We start from the raw sequence: 11,633 nt of genomic DNA on the forward strand, positions 1-11,633 counted from the left end.
TGTTTTTTTGTGATTGAAACCCAACTATAGTCATGTTTGTAATCATGGCATTTAAATAAAGATATTTTTTAAAAAAATAATGTGCCTTAACAAATATACTCGCCCTGGCTCCCTTTCATCCGATTTTCAAGTTCCTTAAGACTAGACAAACTACCATTTTTTTAAAATAATTTTTATGTTGACCACAGTGGATTAAAAATCTATCACAGTAATATTTTAAGTACATAGTGGCATTGAATCAGGAGCATTCCTTCCACCAGTGTTATCCTTCCTCTATCCCTACCATTTTTAAAATTCATATATATAATAATTCTGCTTCCAGGGACAGTATCTGAGATCCTTAAAAGAGATGCAGAAGGTCAGATTTTGGTGCTATCAAATTATAAAATTATCCTCACAGATGTCACTGAATGTGCCTATGGAAAATAAATAATAAGTAGAGAGATCACAACTCAAAACTCTAGCAAATAGTATAAATTATCTTACAACTAAATAAGTCTCAAAAATCCAAGAAGGGGGCCAGTGAGGTGGCACTAGAGGTAAGGTGTCTGCCTTGCAAGCGCTAGCCAAGGAAGGACCTCCCCTGGCGTCCCATATGGTCCTGCCAAGCCAGGGGCAATTTCTGGAGCTTAGCCAGGAGTAACCCCTGAGCATCAAATGGGTGTGTCCCCCCAAAAAAACAAAACAAACAAAAAAGAATCCAAGAAGAACTAAAAAAAAAAAAAAAAAAAACCTGAAAGCTTTAAATAATACCATATTTGCCGGCATATAAGACGACCTCCTAATTTTGCAGTTAAATCATAGGTTTAGGCCTATATTCACTGTATCAGACAGAGTTCCTGTGCTGCTACTGTCTGTACCACAGTGAGTCAATCACAACAAGCAAAGGTTCAAAGGTTATACTGTAATAGACTTCCTCTCTGACTCTGGCCAATCTGAGCAGGCTTTTTACAGTGTAGATTCGGATCCAGAACATTGTCTAATTTGCATGCATAAAAATCCTGCTTGGATTGGCTGAGTTAGAGAGGCAGCCCGAGCAGCCTTGCAGTGATTGGTGCAGGATTGAGTTGGAAAATTCGTTTCATGACAATATTCAGACAATTTTCGTTTAGCAGCATATTGAAACGTTTTTCGGAATATACTCAGCATATAAGATGACCCTCGATTTTAGGTTGACTTTTTTTGTTTCAAAAGTCCTCTTATACGCCGGAAAATATGGTACATCTGGAAACTTTTAATGGTAAATCTGCAATCAGTGATCAGATTTTTAAGTCAGTAAGTTTAGAGAGGCTAGAATATTTTGTCATCTCAAAAAATATTTATCTTGAAATACATTCTGGTGATGTCATTGAAAATTAGTATTTAGTATTATTAGTGTTTACTCCAAGAAATCCAAAACAATAACTATTATTGAGCATATTATTTGGTTACACAAAATTGTATGTGGTAAAAAATTAGATATTTAACAAAAGAATAGCCAAAATGATAGGTTAGCACTGAAACAATAACTAGTGTGGAAAAGTGAATGCCCTCAGGTACAATGACATCAGACAAAGAAGGAACAATGTTCTCTTTGACCCTCAGGCAAAAATGTTTTTATGTACAAAAGAAGCAGATCTTAAAGAATCACCAAGTATAAGAGATATAAATACTTTGTGGGTTGAAATTGGAAACTAACCTCAAATCTATCTAGGACTTACTTAAGTGTCCTGCAAAATAATTTTGCATAAATTAGACAGAATATGGAGAATAACTCAACAGGAAATAAAAACTGAAATATACATGTATTGAAATAATAACACTTTGTGTCGACCACTACCAAAATTGCTAACATTCAAAATTCTGTGCCAATATCAGAGAACAAATAGGAACAAGAAAAGAATGGATATTGGGGAGGATGTAAAGAATCTCCATAATTAAATGATTTTAAGAGGCTAATGGAAAATAAAAAGCTCAATAGAAAGATAATTTTGTTAGTAATTAGATGGACTCACTTTGAACATCTGAATAGAGAATTCTCCCTGAAGATGTTGGGACCTTAATTCTGAACAAGGAGGGAAGCCATTTTGTAAAGGCCACATGGCAGGTTTCTTCTCAGATTCTGAGCAGGGAGAAATGCCATTTTGTAAGGACCATATGTTATAAGCCATATGCTAGGTATTCACAAGCCTTTTTCCATAGACTCCGCCCCAAACTACCTGGCCATATCAGGTAGGCTATCAGGGAAGGACAAGGGAAATGTAGGGGCGGGTACCCCTAGACAATAGCCAATCATTTTAAGGATCAACAGAAAGCTGGAACCTCCTATGTCCTTTCCCATACCTTACTCAACTCCTTTGGGGGATGGCCCTAGCTGGGGGTCTTGTTGGCAGATGGATTAAAGTATTAAACTTTATTCCAGTTGTGTGGTTTCGTCCTGCTACTCTGGATTTAAGCAAAATTTGGCTGCAAAAGACTAATTTACGAACCTGTACTGCAAATCTTTAAGGAAACGTGACACTTTCCGAGTCCTTAATGGTGATAGGCATTTTCAGACCTTTTTTCGTATTGAGGAAGAGTTGAAAACACTGACTGGCAGTTTAGATAAACAAAATTAAAGTCACAACAAATAACCAGGGAGAATCAATTCTTGTTAATATTATGGGAAAAATTAAAACCACACACAAAATAAATAGAAGTCTGAACATTTACTTTATAGTGACCACAGTTCCCCAAATGAGTCATTTACTCAGTGTTACTGAGCTCCTTTTGTGTGTCTGGCTCTTACAGGTAGGTTTACTCATTTAATCCTATCAAATAGACTTATAAAAACCTATTCTGCGGATTAGGAAACTGTCAAGGCTAAGGACATAGGAAGCATTTAAACCTAATCCTAAAATATAGCTTCATGTCTTTGCACTAGAAGTATGTCAATCCCAATTCATTTTTCTTTCTTAAAGAGACCTAGAAAGACATAGCTGCAATTTATTAAGCACCAACTGCATGCACGTTATTATTTCTTATGAATGTGATATATATGTGTTATATGTGTGTAATTAAATTTAATAGACATTCATATTGAATTGATTATGAAATTCCATTTTAATGCACCACATCCATCTGATAAATCTGGTTTCAAATTCACAATGATTGAGTTAAAACATTATTGATTTTCTTGGTAGATTTATGTAATAATAAGATTAAAAAGTATACTAGTGTTCTTTAACATTTGTCTATCTTTGGTATTCATTAGAATCAGTTGAGGAGGGTTCTAAAAATTTCTAATGCTATTTAAAAGTTCAACTTCAAAAAATCTCATTTAATTAATTTGAGGTAGGGAGATAATAGTGTTCAAAAGCCCCCCTCACATACATATTGGTCATAGGATGCAATACACTGAATATCTTAATAATGTGCCTAAAAAATTGAAATGTCAAAATAACTCTAATAGCATGAGCAGATTTTCCTCTTATAAAAGTAAAATATTTTGTCTTCAGGACATAGACACAAATGCTTTCTTCAGACTTTTATCTCAAAATTCAGAGCAAATTTGATTATAACCAGGAATGATGGGCAGAGCTGCTGCGGCAAATATAGCTTCTACATTATTTCTACATGCAGATTGCTGATGTCAAAACCTGAGAAATCACAGAAAGCAAACTTTCCATTGCCAATTTGCAAAAGCTGGAGGTGGCAGGGCGTATGTGTTTATCCTGGCCAATTGAGAATCTTACCTCTGATGGATTAAGTTTCCTTGGGAAGAGGAGAAGAAAGTCCCCTCTTTAGAAGTGGCTGGAATGACAGAAGAGAATTAGGAAATTACAGTAAGTTAAGAGATGATGGATAGTCCATACGAATGACCTCCAATTTTAACACGTGGTGTATGAAATCTCGGCTCCACTCATTTTAGAAACAGAGACAATAGCAACATTAAAGAGCAGAATCTTGTTTCCCTTTCTCCTGGATAGTTTTCAGCATATTTTATGAAAGGAAAATACACTGTGTTTTGTTTTTCTTGGAGGAAATCAGATATGTAGGAGTAGATGGTTGAATTCACAGAAGTGCACTCAAGTGTTCTGATGAATTTGGTGAACTTCCAGATCATAGAAATGAAGATGTCTCTTCCTTCCCAATTGCAGACATTAAGGTGAAACAGAAACTATCACCTCCACTTTCTTGGTTCTAGCTGAAAAATCTCATTGATGATATACCTGGCAGATAGTATCCATCCACCTGGCAGATTTCCATCTAATGAGGTTCAATGAGGTAAAATATTTTACCCAGATTACCTCTATGAAATAACTCAGCCAAGATTCACACTCAAGTCATCCCAACATCTAACATATCCTTAGGTGTTGGGTAAAATAAGGTTGTTGTTGGGTTTTATCTTATTTTACCCAAAACAAAGATTATCCCTGGATTTTTTGTATGTTTGTTAGAGATTGTCTTACTTGTAAACCTAGGTGGGTTTTCTGCTCCACCCAAGAGTGGACTTTTTACTCAATAAAAGTGGCAGTTCTGGCAGGCAGCATTGTCTCCATAGAAGGTACAAGACTGCCAGACTACACATGTTTCACCCTCAGTCTGGATTGAGTTATTTTCTTCATCACTCTGATTCAGACTCGTTCACCTGGGGTTGGAGATACAGTCTGTGGTGTGATTATACACTTAGGATTTACTTTAGATTTTATCTACTTTAGTTTCTCACTTTTTTATTAATTAAGAGAGATCAGATATTGCCAACTATACTATTTTTTTCTTCTTTCTCCTTTTTCCTTTTATTTCTTTATTTTCTCTTGTTTCCATGTTTTGCCTAAATATTTTCTTTCAGTTGCACACTGAAAAATAGTACTGGGTAAAGGAGTAACCTGAGTAGTCAAAACTGATTATATTATTTTGACTAAATTTAGGGAAGTGAATGATATTTCAGCTGCCTTGTTACCATCAGACATTTAATTTCAGAGATAAATAAATTGATTCTTTTTCCTCTCGATTTCACTGCTTTTACTCATAGGCTCTCAAACTTTTACAAGCTTAAAAACCGACTGGAGAGATTGAGTAAATATAGATTACTGGCCCTAACCAGCAATTTCTAATTTACCACATCTTGCACAAAGCCCTAAAAAGTTGTATTTCCAACAAGTTCTCAGGATGTTTTGCTGTGGTTTCCACCACTGCTTGAGTTCACCTTTACATTTTGACAAAGAAAAAATACAAATGGCCAAAAGACACATGAAAAAATGCTCCACATCACTAATCACCAGGGGAGATGCAAATCAAAACAACTATGAGGTACCACCTCACACCACAGAGAATGGCACATCTCACAAAGAATGAGAACAAGAACAAACAGTGTTGGCGGGGATGTGGAGAGAAAGGAACTCTTATCCACTGCTGGTGGGAATGCCGTCTAGTTCAACCTTTATGGAAAACGATATGGAGATTCCTCCAAAAACTGGAAATCGACCTCCCATATGATCCAGCTATACTACTCCTAGGAATATACCCTAGGAACACAAAAATACAATACAAAAATCTCTTCATTACAGCTATATTCATTGCAGCACTATTTACCATAGCAAGACTCTGGAAACAACCAAGATGCCCTCAACAGATGAATGGTTAAAGAAACTGTGGTACATATATACAATGTATATGTATATGTATATATATATATATATATATGCATATATATGCAGTTGTCAGGAGAGATGAAGTCATGAAATTTTCCTATACATGGATGTACATGGAATCTATTATGCTGAGTAAAATAAGTCAGAGAGAGAGAGAGAGAGAGAGAGAGAGAGAGAGAAACACAGAATGGTCTCATCTATGGGTTTTAAGAAAAATGAAAGACATTCTTGCAATAATAATTTTCAGACACAAAAGAGAAAAGAGCTGGAAGTTACAGCTCACCTCATGAGGCTCACCACAAATAGGGATGAGTTTAGTTAGAGAAATAACTACATTTTGAACTATCCTAATAATGAGAATGTATGAGGAAAATAGAAAGTCTGTCTAGAGTACAGATGGGGTTGGGTGGGGAGGAGGGAGATTTGGGACATTGTTGATGGGAATGTTGCACTGGTAATGGGTGGTGTTCTTTACATGACTGAAACTCAAACACATTCATGTATGTAATTAAGGTGTTTAAATAAAATATATAAAAAATAAAAAAGATACTACCCTGGGAATTATTAGTAGTTCTCCAACTTGTGCAGAGTTGGTTAGGGGAGGGGGGGCTAAAGATTTATTGTTGTAGGTAGGATGGGATGGTGAGCAGAGACCAAGCCAAGGTGATCAGGAATGTACTGCAAGCCTTTTAGAGGCTGGTGATTTGGACTGCATTTGACCCCATAGCCATCTGGAATGAGGCGTTTCTCAGCCGCCATGTCCTCAAACTTGTCTGCGTTAAACTTGGTGAAGCCATACTTCTTGGAAATGTGGATCTTGTGGTGACCAGGAAACTTGACCTTGGCCAGACATAGAGCTTCAATGACATGTTACTTGTTCTGCAGTTTGGTGCAGATGGACATGACGTGTCCTATGTGGACTCTGGATGCAGTGCCCTGGGGCCCCCTTCATACCTGTTTAAAGCTTGAAATTAAGACCAATGAGAGCAGCTAGGAACGTCCAATAGAAGGTCTGTCTCCCTTATTACACCCCATACAAGCCATAGGCTGTGTACACTGCTATTGAAACTGCTTGTAGTCTGCTACCATAGCACACTGAGTACCACGGGACAGAGAGCACTGTCGACTGAATTGGCTGCACCAATTTTGCACAGGTTTTAGCACCCTCTGGAGATATTAAAAAGTATCCATTCCCTGGCCCAGCAACAGTGAAATTGGTAGAGCACATGTCTCTGCTGGAGGCCATCAACGATGGCCCCCAGAGTACCATTGAGTGCAGCCTTGCTAGTCTTCAAGCACCACTGGGTCCTAGCAGTACAGCATGGGGGGGGGGGGGCAGACAGTAACTGAACTACTAGGTCTAGAGTGCTGTCCCAAGCAATGCCAGAAATGGCATCAACAGCCCATATCCAAGCCCACCATAGCACCACATAGTATACAGGCCTGGGAAAAAATGCAGTAGTTAATAGGTGCTACTTAAGTCAGATGAATCCTAATATAATCTCTGTACTAAATAATTCCTGGTTCTTTTCACACTTTTCATTCTGTATATTTCTCACAGGACTAATAATATCCAACCATGTTTTCAGTTAACTTATTATGTTATTTTATGTTTTGATTTTCCTGGCATGCATATTATTTAATGATCCAAAAAAACTACTATTCCATTTGATAATGTTCAGAGTTTTCATATTTTAAAACTCTTGCAGAATGATATAGTATATAACATATTGATTTTCAATGTTACACACTTGAAATGTATGTAATATAACAAGATAATGACTTATCAAATAAATAAGTGAATATTTTGTTTTTAATTTTTGATATTTGCTCTACCCCTTGTAGTACTTACAGATCATTCCTAGCAGTGCTTAGGGGACAATTTAAGGTTTGGGGATAGAACCCAGGTCGACTGTGTGCTAGTACATTGGTCTGGTCCAGTAAAATTGTTTTGAAATCAAGAAGGTCAAAGTGTAATTTTCAGATTTCAGTTTACTTGTTCATAAAATGAAGATAATATAACTATGTTTTTTTCTATGATGAATACAAATTTACTTCAGACAGTGTCTCAGCTAAAGTAAAGTTTTTTCATTTTTTATTAAAATGACAGTAAAAGTAATACTATTTATGTGTTCTGTCAATGTATTTTTCTGATACTAAAAAAGTAACACATTAATTATTTACTGTATATCATCATAGAATTGGCAGATGTATTCGGTGAAGCATAAAAATGTTTCTTTTTAAGAAAATGAAGATATCATCAATTTCAGTATCAACAATGATCCAAAAGATGCAGTTTTTATATTCTCCCTGACCTAAATAATTTGTTGTTTTCAACAATGTGGAATAAAGAAGAATTTGTTTGTATGTAAATGTCAGACCCATAGGAACCTTATGATGAGAAGGCACTTTCATTCTCATTTAAACTTGGAGGAAAGAATGGGGAAGTTAATGCAAATGACAGATAAACATGCTTTCCATGAATAAAGCTCTAAGTTTGATATTCTAGAACCAGTAGGCACACTAAGCACTGCCAGCAGTAGCACTGGTGGTCAAGGTAGTCATCAGTTTTGCTTGCCCACATTCTAAACACTTAATCCAGTTGAGTGAATATTCATAGGAGAAGCCACTAGCATCCCATTTTATGAGGTTTCCAAAAAATAAATAAATAAATAATAAAATTGGAAGATATAAGGTTTTGTGGAATCTCAGATGTAGGAATGGTCCACGTCACACAGTACTGCTCGCTACTAGTCCAGAGAAAAACAGCAGTTTTTTTTCACTTGTAAGTCAAGCAGATATTGAACTCAAAGTCTCTGCAGTTATGGTGAGCCTCTGGAGCAAAGAGAATTTTCCAGGATCCTGCAGGCTATTGCCTGTGTGAGGAACACAATAGATAGGGCTGCCAGGGAAGGGTGCTGAGCTTAGCAAGTGGCATGACCTGGTTTAGACTGAGCAGGAAATGTTTGTAGTAACTAGATGGGAATCAGAGTTTCACATACCAGAAAAGTTCTCTTTAAATATATCAGACTGAAGCACTATTTTTTCAGATCAAATTCCATGAAACTGTCTTAAAATGATGAGGGCAGCCTACATCTGCAGCTCCCCCATGAGCTGGAGGGGAAATCTGATGAAAACATGCCATGTGCTTCACATGCCCGATTTCACTTAATCCTCACAGTTATCTACCATATAATTATGCACAGTTCAAGCAATTTTATTTTATATGATCATTTTTATCCAGGAGATAAAATAAGTTAGAGTAATTCATAAGACAAAGTAATATATAGATTTATATCTAGAAATAAGTGAAACAGGGATTTGAACTCCAAGTTGTCAGACAGTCAAGTTTCAATTATTCTTTGAGTTCAGCAAATATCACCATTTCAATACTACATGTACTGTAAGAGCTACTATTGATATTTTATAATATTTTATATTTTATTGAATTTTTATTGTATTACCTGTTATACTGTATTAAATACATATATTCCTCATATAACTTAGCTTATATGAATTTTGTTTTCTCCTAAGCATTATTGCATTTATAGTTCATGTCTGATGTTTTAATTATGTATATTTCATTAACAATTTTTCAAAAAAATTTTTGGAAGGGCCACACCCAGTGACACTCAGGGGTTACTCCTGGCTATATGCTCAGAAATCACTCCTGACAGACACAGGGTCCATAAGGGACACTGGAAATCAAATCCAGGTCTGTCCTGGGCAGCCTCATGCAAGGCAAATGCCCTATCGCTGTTTTATCACTCTGGCACCTCATTAATTTTTTTTTTTTTTTTTTGGTTTTTGGGCCACACCCGGCGGTGCTCAGGGGTTACTCCTAGCTGTCTGCTCAGAAATAGCTCCTGGCAGGCACGGGGGACTATATGAGACACCGGGATTCGAACCAACCACCTTTGGTTCTGGATCGGCTGCTTGCAAGGCAAATGCCGCTGTGCTATCTCTCCGGGCCCTCATTAATTATTTTTAAGTCACCTATATAACTTGTAAAGTACAAATTTGATGCCTCAAAGATAATGACTCAGCCAGTCGCTTCTTAGGAATTATGGCTACTCACTGTTTATCAAGAATGTCTCTTCATATGCTCCTCGATTTATTCTTCTCCTTCTCCTTTCCGTTCACTCTTCTCCTTTCTTCCTAGGGCGTACGGGACATAGCTAAATTGACTTATATCTTTCTAATTCCTCTCAACCTCTCTGCATGCATTTCTCAGCTTTTTCTCCAATGCCTGGCTGCTGATTAGGTCACCTCCACTCTATCTCCATTTCATAGCCTCCAGTTTTCTCAGAGATTCTATTTAAAGGCAGACACAATGGAAATTTGGAGAAGGAAAATGTCATCAAGGAGAATAGTGAGGAGAGATAAAACTAAAGAGGTTTTCCTATATATTTTTGATGTGTTTATCTTAATTTAACTCTTTTAAACCTCACTAAAAGTTGATATAACAATCATAGTTATATTCCAAAATGAAAAAATGAAAGAACAGTCTCTTGCTTAGAGTCACTACCTGGAATTACTCTAAAGCTAGGATGTGGAATTTGGGCAAAAATAATTTAGACCTTTAACCACATTCTTCTGAATTTGCAAACTCTCAAAACATTCTCCTTGATGAATTTTTTTTCCACTGACTGTGACTTAGTTCTCTTTGTTTTCCCAATACCAGAAAGAATTACATAGCCTTGGGGCTAGTATGATAATACATGTGGGGGAGCTCTTGCCTTATATACTTACTACCCAAGTTAGATCCCAGCCATCCCACAGGTCCCCAGAAAACTGCCAGGAATAATTCCTGCTTGTAGAGCCAGGAGTAGCCCCTGAGCATCACTGGCTTTTAAACAACAATTAAAAAATAACATAGCTTTGTTCTAAAATGTAATATTATTTTTTTCAAAAATGAGATCTCATCAATATCACACATTTTTAGATAGTTCCATTTGATTTTTGTGTTGCATTTGATTTAGGACAGAACCTAGGGGGTGCTCAGAACTTACCCCTGACTCTACATTCAGAATCATGTATTACATGGGTGCAAAGGATTATATCTAGTTGGACTGGATTCAAGACAAGCATCCTACTTGCTATACTGTCTCTCAAGACACTAAACGTGCCCTTTTGAATCCCTTTAAAGGTCTCGGACCTTTTATATATATAAAACTTCAAATAGAAACTTGCTTTTTAAAACATGAAAGTCAGAGCTAAGAACATCTAGATAATATAAAATTCTATATCATTATTTGATTCATGATAATTCTGTGAAGAGAATTCAGGATCCCTGATATGTTATATTCCTAGAAAATAATCTGTGTAAATGGTCAAATTTTGACTAATTACATTTTTAAAAAATGAATGAAAACCATGCAACAAATGTGTTTTTATCTTGAGCTTGAGAGAAAGGCTGCAAATTAAGATAACCATGTTCTTTCAAATTAAGAAGGATTTCAATTAGCACCTGGCTACTAATGAGCTATGGGACATAACATTACCCAGCTTTATTTTCTTGTCTAAGAATGGGGTAAAGAGTCTCCCAGGGATTGAGAAGGTTTAACTGCATAGGACACACACTTAGCACTTTGGTATGTGGACAGGATTCAAAGCTAACACATCTTTTCTCTATTTTCTCATTACCCTATTAGAAAGATTCTCAATACCCCTTCAGAACTCATATTAATTTTCCCTACAATGTTCCATCTTCAAATCTCAGAATATTCATAGCAAACTGGTCACATCTTCATCCCATTAAGTCTGGATCTAAAGTTTTTAATATACATTCTAGCAATTCATCAAGTATAATGAAGTTCTATACAGGAGGTTCAAAAAATTGGAGAACATTTAATTAAGAAAACTCAGCAACATTGCATTTTTTTATAATTATATTTTTGAGGTCTTTTGTCCCTTAGACTTTCGGTTTGCTCCTTGGATTCTTGTTATATATTTCAGTGGAGCTTGAGTCTTCTTCCACCACTTCATCCTCTAAACGATTTACTTAACTTCATGTTCCTA

The 11,633-nt window shown here is 36.2% G+C and overlaps 1 pseudogene; it reads right to left on the reverse strand.

The window, feature by feature from the left end:
- Positions 1 to 6,622: 6,622 nt before the first annotated feature.
- On the reverse strand, positions 6,623 to 6,753 carry LOC126029312 (uncharacterized; annotated as a pseudogene).
- Positions 6,754 to 11,633: the final 4,880 nt, after the last annotated feature.

This window comes from Suncus etruscus, chromosome 14 (genome assembly GCF_024139225.1).
Source record: "Suncus etruscus isolate mSunEtr1 chromosome 14, mSunEtr1.pri.cur, whole genome shotgun sequence".
Lineage (NCBI taxonomy): Eukaryota > Metazoa > Chordata > Mammalia > Eulipotyphla > Soricidae > Suncus > Suncus etruscus.